The sequence below is a fragment of the Calonectris borealis genome, chromosome 14 (assembly GCF_964195595.1).
Source record: "Calonectris borealis chromosome 14, bCalBor7.hap1.2, whole genome shotgun sequence".
NCBI classification, from domain to species: domain Eukaryota; kingdom Metazoa; phylum Chordata; class Aves; order Procellariiformes; family Procellariidae; genus Calonectris; species Calonectris borealis.
In genome coordinates this window covers 20,110,263-20,129,174 of record NC_134325.1, presented here as the reverse complement: position 1 = coordinate 20,129,174, position 18,912 = coordinate 20,110,263, and the positions used below count along the sequence as shown (strand labels likewise).

The window sequence follows — 18,912 nt, the reverse complement described above, 5'->3', positions numbered from 1 at the left end:
AGTGGAGAGAGGAGGCTTGCGGACATGGCGCTGGTGGCACAGCGCAGGTGGCTGGAGCATGCTGGAGAGCCCGTAGCTTTTGGGACGGTCCTTCAGCTGGTCGCTGCAACTAGCAAAGCACATCCACCTGCCCAAGGACCTCTGCTTGGTGCCCTTCCTACACGAAGCACATTAGGGCAGGGTGCTTATGGGGAAACTGAGGCACAGAGCACCCTGGTGACAAAATCACTGCTGAATAGGGAGGCAATAACAAAATATCCAGCGGGTGCACGGTGGAACAGGACCAGGAGACCCCAGGAGCTCCTGGCTGACGGTCCCACATGGCAAGGTGCAGCGCTCCCCCTCCCAGCAGCTCTCCAGCACGCACTGGAGCGGGTGCCAAGCGTTGCTGGGATCCATAGCTGAGCAGGACAAACGCAGCCAGCTTCAGCAAATGCTGCTGGGCATGAAGGCCCACCAGCCATTACCTGGTACGGCACAGCGTTACCCGCGAAGCTCAGCAGCGGCACGCCACGCCGGGGCGGCCGGTGCCGCAGCGAGGTGCAGAGTCCCGGCGCGGCCCTGAGCACGTTCCTGTGGCCGTGCTCGAGGGGTTGTGCAATCGGCAGCCGGGGCTGCCGCATCGGCACATTCCCGGGGCCTCACGCTGCTCAGCACCCCCTTCTGCTTCCTCCCCTGTTTATCCTTCGGTCCTGGCGGATTGGCCGCCAGCCTGGCCGCGAGCACGAGGAATCTGTGCCATGGCTGGCTAACCAAACACCGCCTAAGCCCGGGGAGCTGCGGAGCCGGTGCTCGGCTTCAGACCCACTTCCCCATCAGCAGGAGCCCAGCTGGCTCTGCCACATGGGATGAAGCCGAAGAGCACCCAGCGCGACAGCCCTGCTCCGCTCCGGCTGAGGATGGCATCCCTCCCATGCCTGCCCTGCCTGGGGTGGGACACAGCGAGGGGCCACAACAAAATCCTGTCCTTGCCCAGAGACCTGGGCTATGCATCTGCCAGCCGGGGAGAGCCAGCTGCGGGGACAGAGCTCCTTGCATAAGGGACAGCGGGACGATCCCCCCATCGCTTCACGTGCCCAACCCTGGGCTGCCCAGAGGGTACGGAGGGGTAGAAACACCTCCTCCGGTGGGAAGGACTGCGACCCCGGAGCCCCTGCCTCCCCCCAGATACCAGCCCAGCATTCCTCCTTAATTAACGCTCTTTATTACCTGACTGTAACGATAACCAGTCACTCCCAGCAGAAGTGGCTCCTGTAACCCGAAGTGGGACGCCAAGCCAGACCACTCCCCCATCTCCCCCAAAGCGCTCTCGGGACCACCCCAGAGCGAAGCCCCGGCTGTCCGAGGCACTGAAAGGGGCCCCCAGGCCCCCTCCCTGAACCACAGCACGGCTCCTCCATGGGGTGAGCCCCTCCTCACACCAGCCCCTCTATCGTCTTCCTTCGGCCCCTCCAGGACAGCCTGCTGGGGTCTGCACGGGCTGCCAGCGGGGGAAGCCTTTACGTGGTGTCAATGCAACTGCTTGACTTCAGGGGCCTTCTCTTGGTCTGATGCTGACGGAGCTACGCTGAGCTACACCCGCCGGTTACTCCTAAACACTGCCCTGGAGCAGCTGCGGTCGCATCAGGACACCCTTCTCCCGCACACACAGCACGTGCCCCTTCCCATCACAAAAGGTGGGACCGTCCCAGTCGATGCAGAGGTACAGCCACCACCCTGTGTCCCATCCTGGGGACATGCCCTTGTCAGCCCATCACCAAGGACAGCCCTGCCTCTCCAAAGCAATGGCACAGCTCGTACATCCCCCGTTCATGCCAGAGCAGGAAACCCAAGATCCAAAGTGACACCAGAAACACAGCCAAGGCTGAGCTCTGGGAATCCGTGGGACAAGATCCTGGGGAAAACACCAAACTCGGGACTAAGGAGATGGGGGTTCGTGAGAATTGGGGTATTATCCAGAACGTGTGGGCTCCAGGGAGCCTAATTTGTGTGTCGCGTATTTGAAATGAACTAATGAATGGAGCAACCGAGAGGGGCTTTGAACATACACCCTCGCACACCTTCCCCCCACACCTCCGTGGAGAGGCCAAGACTGTACCCAGCCCGACGGTACCTGGCCCCCTCCTCCCTGGCAGCGCTCTCGCTCTCGGTGAGCTCCCAGACAGCATCCCCACTCCCACACCTAACTCCACTGCAACCCTCCCGCCGCGGAGAGGAGAAACTACCGTGTTCCCAGGCCAGCTGGGGTGGGACGCAGAGAACACAGTGCACCAAGGAATGGAGATACGGGACAGGTGGGATTCAGCCAAGACCCCAGACTCACCACAGTGGGTAAAAAGTGTTACAGGGTCTCCAGTGGTCCGGAAGACCCTGGAGCAACAACCTGGCCGAACTGTGAACCAGCACCAGAGGCAAAGCACTCAGAGTAATGAACCGCACTGGTAAGAGGTCCGACCAAACCATCGCCAGCCTGCAGCCCCGTCTCCAGAGTCAGCAGCACCATCCACAGCAGCATCTCCATGTCCCCTGGAAAGCTCCCTTCTGCTCTCACGCAGGCCCACAACTCCTTAGCTTACATGCACAGAAGAATATATCTGACAAAAGTGCTTTTGGGTAAGCTGGAAAGTCTCCCTAACCATTTAACATGTCCTGGCTCAGGCCCACAGCAACCCTCACTCCCGTACCTGTGTGCAGTGTTGCTATTCCTGATGTACTACAGCAGGAAGGGGATACGAGCCAGTATATATACCCTGTACAGGTGTATATATAGAGACATAATGCCCTCTCTCCATCTCCTAGGCCTCGGGGAGGACAAGGTGTGTGGTGAGAGACATCCCAAGACAGAATAGGTGTGAGGAGCCAGAGGAAATCGTCCCTCTGGGCCACAGCAGGGCATGGGCATGTCCCTCACGGAGCCCTGCGGGAAAGGGCGGGCAGCTCCACGCAGAAGAGATGACCGAGCCCTGTCCTCCCTCCCAAACCTTCCCGAGCCCTCCTCTTTCTTCTCCCTCCGTCCTACGGCCCTCTCTGGCCTCTCCGCCAGCCACCTCTCAGCACCTTCACCTCTTCCAGCCCCTCTCGAATTTCCCCATCTCCCATCTCCCCTCGTCCCTTCCCTCCCGGAGCCGTTATCCCTCCGGACCCTCCCGAGTCCCTTCTCCTTCCGGCTCTCCACCCTTGTCCTGGCCTCTCCTCCGCCCTTGCCAGCTGTGAACCTTGGCATGGATAGAGCCATTGTCCTCTGGGCATCGGGGCCGAGGAGGAGGAGGGGAAGGTGTGAGAGGGGACACAGTGGAGCGTTTGTGTGTGTCCCCGCAGCCGTCAATGCCCCGCTTGTCCATTCATGCACTAAGATGGCAGCAACAGCAGCACCCACACAAGCGTCGCCATTTGGCGGGGTCCAAGGTGCCTGCCCAGGGGGGCACATTGCCCTGTTTGTTTGGAGTCCTGCAGAGGCAGAAGACAACGCCTTTATCTCCCTCTCTGGACTGTGGGTGTTGGGGGGCTGGCAGGGGGGACAACAGGACCAGAGAAGGCCCCTTCATCGGGCGTTTCCCGAGCTCGGGACTGACAGGGAGGTCCCGCTGCACGAGGCCGGCGCTGCCACCCTCGCACCTCCACTCCCCAGCCCTGGAGGAAGACAGGAATGGGGAGAGGCTTTTCAGCACAGCCTCCAGATCCCTTCTGCTGAGGCTCCTTCGTGCTGGTGGGCTCGCCTGGCCCGAGGCAGAGCAGCCCCACGCGCCCAGCTCCTCCAGCCGTGCCCCGCGCGGGATTAGGGCACACCGGCCACCCCGCTTCAGTGGGCTGCACTTAAGGGACTGGGCAGTAAAAAAGGAGACATAAGCCAAAGCTTCCGCTCTTGCGTGCTCGTCTCTGCAGCCCACTAACTACCTAGATTGCAAGTTTTGGGGGACAGGAGTGACCTTTTTCTATAGGGTAACACCTATGTGCAGGAGCTCCCTGTCACCATGTGGCAGTGAAGGTCCAGCACAACTCTTTTTGGTATCAGCGTGACCTTTCTTCAGTGAGAATCATTATCAGAGCATATCGGCAATACAGGAAAAAAATAATAGTATTTATTACCAGCTACGTACCGGCATTAAGCAGAGAGTACGACCCAGCTGCCCAGAGCCTTGCCATGCTCGGCGGTGAGCGGGAGGGGCAATAAAGACTCCGAGGGGCACAGGGACTTGACAAGGCTGACGGCAGATGGCTGAGCAATGCCACTGCTGCTCTGCCACTGCCCGGGAGAGAGCCCAGGGCCACAGCCCCCGGACACTGACCTCGCCGCAGGGCCACCAACACTGCTGGGCTTGTGGGCCTGGAAAGGCTCTTAGGAAACTCGGAGATCCAGGAGCCACTCCAGAGACCATTTTCAGCCCAATTCTAAAGAACTGTGCACCACACGTACAGGGGACTCGGGACTGGGAGCTGCGCTGCCTCTCCTGGAAACCCCCCAGCACAAAACAATCCTTAGGCAGGAAGATTAATAATCAAACAGCAGCAGAATACAAACCTACAGGCAGCCAAGCATCGCCTGGAACACCACGTCCAGATCGGGCGCCTCGTTCCTCCCTTCTAACTGGGAGGCAACAAGGTCTCCTGTCCACTTTGGACAGCCTCCAGAGGAGACTGAGTGTAAGAAGGCAGAGCGATTTATCTAGATGGGACTTTTGCCAGGGCTTGGGGAGGGCCATCACTACTTTTGTGCAACCAATACCGATCAACACAAGCAACACAAGCAGGAGTGTCAGGTCATCAGGCTCTTCCTTCTCCTCACACAGCGGGGACGTGCAACCGTACAGCACTTGCTCTCAGCGCTACACTGCAATAGCATTTGCTCCAGAATTGACGCCTGCGAAAATCACAAAGGGCACCAAAAGCTTCTTACGTTGTTGGGTTTCTTCTACCATCGCTGCAGTAAACCCTCATCTACCTCTGCTACACGCGTGGCACAAACCTCCCAAGACCCAAGGCCACTTCCCAGGATCTAAGAGCAGAGCAACGCGACCAGGAGAAGTGGACAAGTCCGGCACACCGGTACAGGGCAGTCATTTCTTTCCCCAAGGAGGAGACAAGGAGGAGATTCAATGCATCCTGCTTCAGTGGTCTAAGCCTTACGCAGCAGCTGTGGAGTATGAACTGCAGGTACTCCCGCAGCCGGCGCACGCTGGGCTAGACAGCAGCGCTGGGGCCATGTAAATGGTCCAGCGAGAACCCTCCTGCTCTGCCGCGTGGCTTCTGTTCAGGGTCGATTCATGAGCTGACGTGCCCTGCTTGGGAGCTCTTGCCCTCCTTGAGCCTGAGAGAGGGATGGACCGAAGGACACAGTGGACACTATTTCTCTCTGATTTCATCCATCTTAAGACAATACCAACCATTACATCCCCGAATCATGCAGACCACAGAATTTTGTTCAGGGTGTCCCCCACCAAACCCAGTTTCTCACATCCTTCGGACAGATGGAATTCTGAATTAGGCTTCAGCTGATTAATTCATCTTCTGAAGAAGGGGCCACACCAATCCATTTCCACCCTTTAGTTCCTCATCTTAGTTTGCACGATGTATCTCCATACCCTCAATTACCAGACTAGAGAGCCCTCTGCTCCAAGAAAGCTGCTTCTCAACAAGGTGTTTGTGGACTAGCTCAGTCACCTTCATGCTTTGCCTTTTCCTGACCCAAGCTAGGCTTCTCTAGCCACCCACAATACAAAACAAGTAACGATGCAATTCAAATAATTATTTAAAAAAAAATCCCTAGGGATTACTGCCATGCTGGCTATTTCCATACAGGCTTTCAGACTGAAACTGAGGTTTCTTTTGTTTTTTTTTAAAAAATGTGTTGTTTGCATTTTCTGACCAACTGTGAGCTGTCTCCTGCACCGGAACATAGTTCCTGCACCAGGGATTTAGCAAACAGTTACCAGACAATACAAATGAGATACCAAACGTGCTGCTTGGATCCCATCCACCCTGCAAGCTCTCTGTGTGTTCTGGGTCTCACTTCAAAGCAGCGTGCTGTCTGGAGCGGTACAAACCAAGAGGGAAGCTGCCTGGCACGCTGCTCGAGGACGCTGTGTGGGGAGGGCAGCACACGGAGGAGAGGATGAGGAGGTCACCCCGGGCTCGGAGAGATTGGGAGGCACCGACTGCACACATTCCCGCAGGCAGAACCGCTCCTCAGGCTCTTGATGAGCTGAACGAGTCGTCTCCACGCATTAGACAAGTGGAGGCAAATACTGGGACTGAAATAAGGGTGAGATGTGCCCAAATTGAGATAAACCTCACGGCAGCACCGCCTGAGCTGTGGGCACAGAAGCACAAAGGACGGATGACGATGGGTAAGACCTTCTCACAAAGGACTAAGCGCAGAAGAGACGCAAGAGGAAGGTCAGGGACCTGCGAACTAAATCGAGAGCCCTCTCCTGATACCTGGCCCGGGCAGACCTCTGGGAGCCATCCCTCCTCTGCTCCCTCCAGCGCAGAGGACAACGGGCACCGCTCGCCCAGCTCCTTCCACCAGAGCAGAGATCACACGCTGCTGCTCTTTTAAAGCACCTGCTGGGGAAAGCAGCGTGTAGGTCCCGAGCGAACAAGTCTGTCTTGCTGCCAGCCAGAACTGTGACAAAGAGCCGAGTTATGAGAGAAGAGTGGGAAGGCAAGGAAATTACACAAATTGTATGAGTCATTAGATCAATAGATTAAAAGACCTCTTAGAGCCTTCTGTCCAGGCCAGCATAAGGTCATTCATTCCCAGCTCGCTCCTTGGGGCTCTGCCCCGTGTGTCTGGACGCTCATCACTTCCATTTGGGAGACGATGCTGCAGCCCCGCGCTCCTCCAAGTCCGGCTGCCCTCCTCAGAGCCCGACCCGAATGCCCCCTTTCTTATCTCCGCTCACCGCCAGTGCCCCTTGTGCTAAATAGCACAAGCATTTCACAGCGGGGCCATTCACTATCTTCTAACCACAACTGCTCGCAGGCCAACTCCTCCGGTCCTGACTACCATCAGCCTGACATTATCTGTCTCCTGCGACTGTTCCCAGCCTGTGCACAACAATCCCCGTGCTATTGCTTCCCACCACCACCCCAGCAACTGTCGCAGCCGGGAGCAGGGAGGCTGTCTCTCTCCCTTTCAGTGTCTATGTTTGGAATGATTTTCCTCCATGCACCTTCTTTTGCTTTCCCCAAAAATGAGGGCCACAGCTCCAGCTGGGCTGAACCACAGTGGTTCGGCTGACTTCATCAGAAATGGAGCAGAAAGCCTGGCCTTCCTGCAAAATCCACTTTTCATCTTCTCGCTCAACGCTTGTGGTACCGGCAGCATCTTTAGATTGCTAAATACACTCAATAACAATGGAGGTGCCTCTGTAACAGCACGCTCCGAGGTCTGCTGGGTTAGGTGTTGTCAATTCAAATATCAGCCAGACAGCCCCTGCCCTGCAGCGTTTACAGCCTTGAATTTCTCCAGTGCATTTCACTTAATGCCGAACGACATCCTGATTAGAAACTTCCCCCACGTGGAACTGACGGGAGAACATGAGAGAGATCAAACACTGTGCCACTGACAGAGCTAAAATACAGCTGTTAATATAGAGACATCAGCGAGCAGAGGGGTTACTAGCAGAGACCCCCAAATGGGCCAAAGCCATTCAGCATTTTTTATTGCTGCTCTCCACTGGCAAAGTTTGAAGGTGGCACACATATCGGTGGGATAGCAAAGAAAGGAAAAAACATATCGTCCTTACAGAGCGTCTTGAGTCACCTGGCAAGTGACAGCAATCTGTCTGCTGCATAATAACGAAGAAAAGGCAGGACAATAACCTGAAAGTAGCATGTAGAGGCTGGGAAACTGTTGGGAAAAAAATGACTAAATGAAAGGCTCCAGTTTTCAGGCTAACCACAGCCACGCAAGCCCTCGACACAACGTCGCAGCTCTGACAGCGACTGCAGAGTTCTCCGTGCACAAGGGGACTATCGAGCAGAAGACAGAGAAACAGTCCTGGCTTTTCTGCATACCGCTGCCGGAATCGGTGGCCCACCTCTGTTTGTCTGGAAGAGGGCATGGAAACACCAGAGAGACTTTGGAAAAGGTCAAAATAACGCTGCTCAGGATGCACAAGAAGCTTTACAGAAGTCCCTGTCTGGTCTGTTTATTACCAGGAGGCTGAGCAGTGGTTGAATCCTCACGTATATGAACTCACACTGGAGAAAGCAGCTTGCTGGGAGGGAGTTTCAGTCTTGTGAGGAGGATATGGCAGTTGGAGTGCAAGATTTGACAGCATCAGCCATGAAATAAGACGTTGCTCCTAGCAGGGAGCAACAGCTTTCCCAGAGAGGTAAAACTTGCAGGTCAGGGACCATCTGCTCCTCCGCGCTTACAAAGCACAGCCACAGCAGGCCCATGGCCCTCATGTCGGACTGCAATAAATACGAATATTAACATTACTGGTCACCATTTTTTGGAAACTATAAAAAATTACTCTCAAAAGAGATGCTCTAGGAGTAATTCTACCTCTCAGATATCTTGGAGGCCCCTCCTAGTTGTAGAGCCCGCAGTGCTCTGAATCTAACACAAGACAGAGGCAGCAGACGGTGTCTCAACAGACACAAGGAGCTCAGGGAGACAAACCAAACTTTTTCAGCACAGAAAAGCACAACCATGGCCCACTCATTGTTCAACGGTCCTTCAGTGATTAGAAGCTGATTTAGGATTTTCAGCAGTTCAGGAACACTTTTGACAATATTTTCCTATTTCCTTATCCCCACTGTAGTTCACCGATCCTCCCAAGAGAGTTCTATTAGCAAAATTCATCCACAACGCATTACCGCAGCTCCGTAAATCATGAGTTGTCTAACGGAAGGGGAGCAGGGAGAGCACTGACTTCGTCCCGCTCCCAGCGGACACCTCCGTCTAGCACAGCACGCTGGGTTCATCCCTTGCCCCAAGTCTTTCAGACAGTCCCCAGCTGTGAAAGGAGCTTCCCTGGAAGCTGACACAAGTGACAAACCATTCCTTAACCTCAGAAGAGAAGTGCTAACTTTTATTCTGGAGCTAATCTCCCTTCAGAGGCTGTAGGACAATTCCTCACTATCTATGAACAACACTGGGAGCTGCGAATGAAAGGTGATCTAAAAGGCTGGAATGACTGTGGTGGTGACTGTGACCAATTTTTGGGGGGAAAACTAAGCCAAGAAGATGAATGACCAGAGTTTCAGCCACCCAAAACTCCCCCAGACACCACAGCCTGCTTTGCTGGAGTTTTCTAAGCTTAATTTCCCCACTTTGCTGTAGTTTTCTAAGCTTTATTTCCCCACTTTCCTTTCTTTTGCGACAGACTCCAATACGTCTTTGGAACAGCACGGGTGTACCCTGCAGCCAGGATCCATCCCCTGCCAGACCCCCGCTCCACTTCTTTTGGAGGTTCATTGTGTGGATTGGGGTCTGTCACGATAGAAAAGTCACTTTCCCCTTCTGCAGATTCCTGGGTCGCTCCTAGAAGTCTGCTCACACACATGAGGCTAGGGAAGAGCAACGCCATGTCGTTAGCAAAGTATGTTAGTGCTTACGCCTTAGGTCTAGACCTGAACGAAATGGGACTTTCAGCTTAACGCACCTCCCTCTCGGTGCTCAGTGAACTTTCTGGAGCTCTTCCACCCAACTGTGTCTGCAAATGGGAAACGTGCTGCAGCTGTCCCGCAGAGGCTGACCGTCCTGCCATCTCCCTGCGGCCCGTGGGGCTCTCCATAGGGCCGGAGCTGACCTCCCGGCCGGAGAAGGGCGCTGGGAAGGCCCTGCCAGGACGGCACTGCTGTCCAAGGTACCGCCCGACGCTGCGCCGTCGCCTCTTCCCGCGCACCGCGCCCATCGCCTCTTCCCGCGCACCGCGCCGGCGCGCACCGCGCCGGCACGCACCAGAAGGGAGAGCCGAGCGGTCTCCTCCCCAGTCGGACGGGGCACACTTATGGAACAACCATGGCAGTCCCCGTCCGGTATTTTTACGGTACCCATGCCTAGAGCTCTGATCCCCGTGACACCTCTGCCCACGTGGGGCGAAAGAAATTCCCAAGGTTACCGGCCTCTTGTTTCTGCGCAGGCACCTGGGCAAAGGGCCGCAGGCATACAAGGAAGGAAGGGATGGATCTTGACCCAAAATTGTACAAGTCTGTTTTACACAAAGGGCTGACACAGGCAGAGCAACAGGGAACTGCCTGGATTCACGCTGTAGAACGGTGGTGGAGCTCACAACAGGAAAACACATCTGCGCGTGTGCCCACTGTTTTGTCTGGAAGAGATCCCTGCTCATCCCTTCAAAAAAGAGCACAGAGACCTGAGGATCTGCTAGAAGAAGCTGGCAGACCCAGCCGCTGCCCCTGACAGGACAGACACAAAGCTTTCTTTTATAGAGACCTCTATGGAGACCAGCCGGCAAGTCAGACCCACGTGCTGATCGACCTGCACGCTGTGCTCTTGTCGGAAACTTCTGTTGTTCTTTTATTTTTTTCTTTGGTTTTTAAAAAAAGCTTACTGCAGAAGCAACTGAATTACTGACAATTTCTGGCAAACTGCACTAAGTCTCTTTGACTTCTCCAGTCCCTCAGAGAAGTCCTCAGCCCATACAGACTCTCAGGGCTGAGCCAAGGACAAAGACTGACCAGTTTCTCACAGTTCAACGGGACATGTTCCTTCCTGTAAAAGCCCCAAACCAGAGCTATGGGGTTTTTGGTTGGTTGGGGTTTAGTTTTTTGGTTTTTTTTTTACAGAGGAAACACAAACCCACAACCACACAGGATGAGAAGCCCCACAGTTCTCCTGGCAAAGCTAGGATGTTAACCTCAATCTCAGAGATAAATTCTCTGTGGCAGTAAAAAACCACCAAACCTATTATTCCTCCACAGTTTCAGCTGGAGGTTGCTTTGCTCAAGGCTGTTATATGGGTCAGGCTAGAAGATCTGATAGTTCCTTCTAACCTCAAACTCAGTTAAGCATCTTTATTTGCTAACACTGATCCTTCACTGGCTGATCAACCCGCATCTTAAAACACAAAACACGGACACATCAGACCAACTTTCTTCATCCCATTCCTACTGTCTAGTTCTCAAAGCTGACTCTCAGTGTGGTTTGGTTTCCAAAACTGCAGAGAAGAGGATTTAAACAAAAAAGCCCAGCAAACCCCACTACTTCTCTCCTTCAGAGAGCCAACTGAAAGCATTCCAACCTACACATTACCTCCTCCTGGCAAGGCACTGCTCTGCACCAGTGGTGGCAAATATTTGTGGTGTCTGGTACCAACCTCACTACACATCACAGCTCACTGTCACCAGTACCATTCCCATCTCTTTCAAAGCCAAACCTGGCCCACTGTCACGACCACCTACAAATTTGTGCCTTAACTAAATTAAGAAAGCTGTGCTAAAAATTCATGGTAAAAATTCTGCAAAAATCTCTACCAGTGATCATCCATGATCTATTGCATCCACAGATGCCTCCTGGGTGTAACAGAGCCACAGTACCTGTGTCTAAAAGCAGAGGAGTAAGAAAGGTCCCTACACCCTGATGTTCCACAAGATCATCCTGTTGGACTGGGTTGACTTTTGACCAGTTCCTCTTCCCAAGCCCCTGCACACCAGCACCACCTCTAGCACCTAAACTTCTCATTCCGGGCTGTGAAGCCCGTCCCCAGTTTGCAGGTCCCCACACTGCTGTTTCTTGTGTCCCTTCAGCCCCTCAACACCAATGAGATGAGTTTTGAAAAATCATTTATCACACCTCTCTTCACTGGATGTTCCACTATGCTCCATCTCCATTCCAACACCCCTTTCCAGAGACTGAATTAAAACAGACAGGAGGGAAGCCCCTACCCAGAACTTCTCATCGACCTCAGATTTTGATTTGGACAGGACCTCATGAGCGAAAAGACCGTTTCTGTTGTTATACTCAGCCAAGCATTGATTATATTACCAGCAAGCAGTCAACTGTGAAATGGCTTGATGGCCCTTATAATGCACAGTTTTTAAGCTTTTGCTTTACTCAAGCAGGTGTTTCATTTCCAATAAAGTCAAAGCGCACTTTTTAGTGCTCTAGTGAATCAATGTCCATAACCATTGCTTGTCATAACAGAAGAGATAAGCCAAGATCAAGCAGGCTGATAAGTTGTTCGGTTTCCTGTTTATCTAGATTTCTAGCAGTCAGCTGTAATCAGCACACAGGATTAAAAGTCATAAATGATGGTTGTTGATTAATAAGTATTGTCAGACACAAACTAAGTGAATCTCCATATTCCTAATTAAGTTGAATGTACTCTTTATATTACGTCCACTTCTCAAGGCTGCAAGCAAGAGCGGCTCGGCATGCTCTACGGTCCTTGCCACCAAAGCAGACAGACAGCTTGCAGGAATCAGGCCTCCAACCCTTTTGGAAACCCTACCTGTGTCTTCCACAAATCCTGTCCCATGCCCACCCCCACGCCCTCTGTCTCCTCCCCACCAGTTACTATCTTCTCCTGGGCTAAGCAAACAAGATCAGTTTGGCACTCCGAGTCTCCCGAGATAATATGCCGCTGCAATGTTGGGGTGATGACAAAAGACTCCACAGGAAAAAAAAAAAAACAGTCCCAGCAAAATTGCTTTAATTACTGTTTTTTAAAAAAAGCAGAGATCTCACCAAAGTAGACCATGGCTGTTGGCAGTGCACGTGCCTATCCGCTCCTTATTCACTTCTGGTCCATCCCACACTGCTTCAGCTAGCCTGCTCAGTCTCTATGCACACCAGACACTGGTCTGCAGTCACAGCCCCACTGGTTTTGCTCTCCCAACTGATGCAGTTTGCAACCACTTAGGGCATAATTCAGTACATCTCCTTCAATACACTGCAAACAAATGATGCCAGCAGCTGAAGAAAAGACTGGATCGAGCAAAAGGGGTGAGGGATGGGGAAGGGGAAGCATGGGGGGAAAAAAGAAAATGTAGGATAAGCCAGAGAGGCTAAGACGACTTTAACCACTGCAGAGACTGATGCCAGCTTTCCTATGACCAAGCCGTCTGTCACAGCCACCGGGATACGAAAGAGAAGCACTGATGCTGTGCTGCACCAGAGGAAATGACTCCTACCTCTGCCTGCCGCCCCAGCCTGGACGTGCCACGGGATTACGATCACAGCCGCGTGGCCCTCCCAGGACGGCTCACCCTAGCCTCTGCCCTCAAATCCTGGATCCGAGCACACCAAGGCTTTTTAAAACTCCAGCCTTGGCCTTTCCAACCAGCCCTCCTCCCCACCACCCCAAAAGCCAGCAAAATCCGCAAGTGTTCGCTCTCATTCCACAACAGATCTGGCACCTCTGTTTCGCAGCCAGGGCTGGTGGCTCTCCCCAGCCCCGCAGCCCAGATCTCCCTTTCGCCATTTTGAGTAACTGCATCAAAACAGACAAAGTTCAGCGAGATAAGTGTGGACCTTGAGTATCACATTACACTTTCCCTTGGGAAGGAATCCCTTCATTCAAACGTGCCTTGAACGCGCGCCAGGGTGTGCTGGAAGATGGCGGGGAGCACGGGGTCCTGGGCTGACCAGACCGTCCACCTCCACCACCTCAGACAGAAGACCCCCTCTGTCCCTGCTGCGCGGGGCAAACGGTGCCAACGGGAGAAGGAAGGTCTGAAGGATAAGCAAGGGTATGCCAAAGCACGCCAGTCAGTAGGAGTAAGAGGGTGTATCCATGAAACCGTAAGTGGAGCCACCGGATAGCCGGGTGTGGTGTTCAATGCAATCCACCCTCTACTTCTAAGAGCGGCCCTTTTCCCTCACAGCAGCATCCTCCCCTGGCCGCTGCACCTCCCCTGCTGACCTGACACCGTCTCATCCCTCTGTGTCCATCCCTAGTGCTGGTATCTGCCCGGAAAGCACCAAGGAGGCCATGGGGTGGGTTCTCTCTGCTGAAGGATGCTGCCCCATGCGCTGGCGCATCGGAGGGCATGCGGCAAGCGCCAGCTCGGGCCCAAAAGCCCCAAGCCTGTTCCTGTTTGTGTCTCCAGTCACAACTGCTCCCCTGTCCTCTGGCAACGCACATGCTAGTTAATCATTCCTCAGACACATTTAGCTTACTGGGGTTCTTATCAGAGAGTGCGAAGTCCAAGACCAACCAGCAACACTACTGGAAAGAGGCAAGGGGGTTACCCAGCAAGCTCTGCAAAGCTCTGCCGGAGCAACGCCATGCCCGGGCAGGGAAATCCCGAGGCAGAGAGACGCTGGAGGGATGCCAAGCCATGGTCTAGGGCAGCACAGAGGAAGGGCAGGCACCTGCAGCACTGCTGCGGGCCAGGGGTTCGTTGGAACCCCCCTAGCACAGCTCCCAGCTCCGGATCACTCAGGTCTTGTCCCAGCAGGAGGAATCCACAAGGCCCCTAACCAGAAGAGGGCAAGTAGAGCAGGGCCCCATCTCTCTCCCTTCTTTGAAAGGCCTCTTCTGGTTTTATTTCTCACTAAGTGACCATGGGCAGAGAACGACAGCAGGGCAGAAAATAGGGTGAAAGCAGAAATCAAAAAGAAAACCACTGGACTATGACAGGAGGCAGAAAGCCCATGGGGGGAGCAACCTCCCTACGCACCACTCAGGCGGGGTTGCGCTTCTCCAGGCAATGCCCTGCTGTCTCCAGGCTAACCATGCCCAGGAGCCATTTTATTCCCCGTTTATGGCAGCCAGTGACATGGCAGCCGCGATGGCTCTGGCCCCCGAAGGCCAGCCCTAGCAAATGCTTTGCTCTAGCAGAAAAGGGTTAGGGAGCGGAGGAAAACCCTGCCTATCCAGCACCCCAGTAAGGCTCCTTCTTGACCGGCATCTCTTTCCCATATCCTTGCACGCAGCAGCCCTTGCGCAACCCCAGCCCGGGCACAGGGAGCAGCGTGGGTCAGCCGGATCTCTGAGTCACCAACATGCCCGCTTCCATCAGCCTGGTCACACCTCCAGCACGACTCCTTTCTAATCTGCCCCGACGGCCACCTCTTCCTGCTACCTCCTCCCAAACCCCCTCCCGGTCCGTGTCCAGGCATCGCTCCCAAGTCTCCAACCTGTGGAAGATACATTAACCAGAAGACGGGCAAAGTACCTCTCTCCGTCCCCAACGGAGCCCCTGCAGGCGTGGGCTCACGTCGCTCTTTCTGAATCACAACCCACGCCTTATCAGATGTCTTAAGGGATCCACCCTCCTACGAAGAGCTCTCTGGCCTTACTCCATCTGGACGTCTCCTGTCCTTTTCCCATCCAGGAAAAAGGAGTTTTGGGGAAACTGAGGAGAGAGGGCAGACCCCAGAGAAGTCCCAGCACAGTCACAAGACCACGCTGGAAGCAGCAGACTGTTCTGCACCAGCCTTGCCCTGAGAAGCAGACGAGGACAAGTGCTTTGGCTGAAGACTCTGGGAACCTCCTGCTGCTGGTCCTGCTGGGATGGAGGCGGCAGCTTCCCCTGGTGCCCAGGAATGCCCCCGGGCCTCAACCAAGCGCTGCAGACTTCTGGTGATCAGCTCAAGGGAACGTTTTTCTCTCTTCCCTCCTCTGCTTAGGCCCTAGGATGGAGTTGGGTTCACCTGCAGCCTCACGTTAGCTGCTCCTGTTGAGGGCACATGCTGACCAGAGGCAGACACCAAGTTGGGTGGGCAGGGGAAGCTCGAAATAGAGGGCAGAGAGAGGAGGACCAGAAAACAATCACGCTGGAAAGAGAGATGGAGAGACAGAGGGGAAAGCAAGCTGAGCCGTGGAAGGGTTGGGGAATCTGTGCTGTTACCTGCTCGGATCCAGCGCATCCTGAGCATGGTGAGAGCAGATGTCAAGCTCCCGCTGCGTCCCTGCTCTCCCCCTCTGTCATTATGCTGCCTAGCTCAGCTTGTCTAGGTCCTAGGGCTGCTGCCTGCTGGTTTTTCTATTCCCTCAGGGAAGAGTGGGAGGGCCAGGGAGGAGGCTGGGAGGCTGCTGCTACACGCTGGGATTTGGGTCTGCGAGGGGATTACCAGGAGGGATGGTCATGTGTTTGTGCTGTACCAGGTTCCCCAGGACCATTCTGTCACGGGCTAACTCCATCCAGCAAAGCACTCCACACAAAGCCTCTTACTTTCCCCACTGCACCAGCCAGGCCCTGGAGAGACTGTCACACTGCAAAGCCACCGCTTCCCCAGCCCCGCTCCTCCCGCGAGTCGGGTCTAGGCACAGAGCACCCGCAGCGACGTGCAGCAAAGATCACGTTGTGATTCTCCCAGCCTTTCCCCGGCGCTTTCCCTCTGCCCTTACTCTTGCCACATCAAACAGCTCCATGCAAGCGGTGCAGGAAATCCTCTCTCCAGCACAGCATCAGAGCTTGAAGAGACATTTGGGGGATGCAGAGACCAAGGGCCAGACAGCCACTGGACAGGCAGAGGGTGAACAGTGAGCGTGAAGCCCAGCTCCCAAAAAAGCCATTCTTTCCTATAATTCAAAGGAACTAGATGCTCCCATCTGCTGTAGTTGCATTGCTATGTCAAGCCCAGGTGCCTAAAAACGTACGTGGCGTCAGTTGTCCTGGTTTGCATGTGTGGCTTCTGCCTGCCAGCCAGCACCTGATAGACACCACAGCCTCTGCTCTAGAGGCGCTGGGTCTAGCGTCCTCCTGCCCTTTCTGCTCCCGGTGTTCTCAGCCTCAAGAAACCACCGGTCTCCCCCCTGCACCCCTAAGTAGCCAGGAAAGACTCCAAAGCAGTCCCTTGTTTCTCTGTGACTCCTTTTCGCAATCCTCCAACCTCCTGCCTGGCAGAAACTGAAACTGCCCCCATAGTTCAGCGAACCCCCAGCGAGCTGTAACTCACAGGTGGGGTCACCAGCACTGCCAGCAGCACTGCCACCACCCTTCCAGCTCAGGGATGCTTCACCCTACCATGAGGTGCTGGCCAGCTCTGAAGAGAAACCATTATTTTTCATCCCTTAAGTTCATGGCTTCACTGTTTTACGTCAGTGAAAGTTTTACCAGTGAAGTCCTCCTCCGCTCGTTCCCATCCACCACCAGGTCCTCCTGCAGACACACAGCACACAGGGACCCAACCCTTACGACACAGCATGGTGGACAAGGTGCAAACCCAGCAGTCCTGGGTTCAGCTCTCTGCCTCAGCTCCATCATTTCATTTTTCTTCATCCAAGGAAAGCGGGGCAATGGCCCAGACCTCTTCTTGCGAGGCTGCAAGGCAGCATTACCTACTCACACACATAAAGTGTTCCACAATACATGATAAAAATCGCCAAGAAAGTAACCAATACCATTAACACACATATACATGCACTCCTATAGACAAAAACATTCACTAATACAGACACACTTGCTGCCTTGCTGATAGAACACCCGGGGCTCACTTGCTCACTCCCAGCTCAGAGGCTCCTGCGACCCCTGCAGCAGCAAGCACGGTGCCTGCAGCCCCGCACGGCACGCACAGACACACGGCCACTCGACAAACCCACGCGTCCGAGTGCTCCAGCCACTTGCGCTCAGTGAAAAATTGTGAAGGGCTGCTTCATTCCACAGGACTGGCATTCCCTCACTGAAATCTGGCCCTTTCTGTTTAACCAACTACTGTCTTTCCCAACCACAGTTCGACCCAAAATCCTCCAAACTTTTAGCGTTCGCAACCCTTTCTCCATTTCTTGCCCTATCCCCACTCAGCCATCTGCCAAACCGCCCACTCCCCTGCCCCCAAGCCCTGCGCTGCACATCTTTCCCGATATACATTCTTTAACAACCTCTTATCTCATAAATTAGCTGAGAGAGAGAGGGATCCCGAATAGCTGAGCTCTGTCGTAACTGTTTCCCTTACGCGAGTGGTAGGCAGGGAGGAAGGTAAGGTTTCTAGCAGGGTGCCAGCCAAGGGTCAGACGCTTTCAACTCCCTACTTTTCCTTTGATACAAAATACAAATGCTCTGGGTAAACACTCCTGATACCATGGAAAGACCAAACCGAGCTCCTTTACCGCCGCTGCCAGAACCCCCAGCACCCCACGCTCTCTGCCTCCGAGCTTTCCCAGCTGTCTGCCCAAGCTCTCCTGGGCAGGATGGTCCTGGGCACCACCAAGCACATTTACCAGCTGTGCTAACACAAACCAGGACAGCGATATCTTCCTAACACAGGACAGGCCACCTCGAGGACACTCCGAGGCCATACTGGCAGCCAGACCCGCACTCACAGCATCTTCATCCCAGGAGGGTGTGAAGTTACGCCCAATCCAGCTCTTCTCTCAGAGACTGCGTACGCCTTTCCCTAGCCCCTTCCCAAACGTCAGAGCAAAGCCCCAGACTTTTCACATCACTCTTCTGCTTCGCCGTCCTCGCATGTCTCAGAGCTCACTCTCAAAGAGCAGACAGCTACGTTCCAGGGAAATAAGGATATCCTGCCTAAGCAAATACTGAGAGCCTTCTTTATGAAAATAAAGGTCCATCTCTTGCCGCTGAGAAAACCGGAGGCAGGCAATCGGACCTGAGATTTTGGGAGCCCTCGCTCCCCAAAACAAGCCTTGCTCTGCAGATGGGACCTTGCACCGTCGCTGGAGCCAGCCAAATGCCAGGATTTAGAATCAGCACAGACACCAACTCTCTTCCACACCTCAGCCAGCACAGCCCCCACTCCCCAAAAGTCTGCAAGAAGAGACCAGTTAATCCTTGTCTGACACTTTGAAATACCGAGTGCTATACAAGCACTAAAGGATTACTCTTAAATATGATGGGATTGCTTACAGCAGGCTCAGATCCTGTGCAAATCAGAGTCAAGCAAAGGAAAGGGAATTCCCAAATTATTTCAGGGTTTTCAGTGTACAGGAAGAAATCCCTTTAGTGTAAATTTAGATTTAGTGTAAAATCTTGGTGAGAAGATGATCTGTGAGAAGAAAAAAAATTTCACCATAAGAGAAAAAT

The 18,912-nt window shown here is 54.0% G+C and overlaps 1 protein-coding gene across 6 annotated transcripts in view; it reads right to left on the bottom strand.

Annotated features, from left to right (window-relative positions):
- MYRF (myelin regulatory factor) overlaps window positions 1–18,912 on the bottom strand; it is an 84,781-nt gene that overhangs the window by 43,086 nt on the left and 22,783 nt on the right. The window lies entirely within an intron of this gene.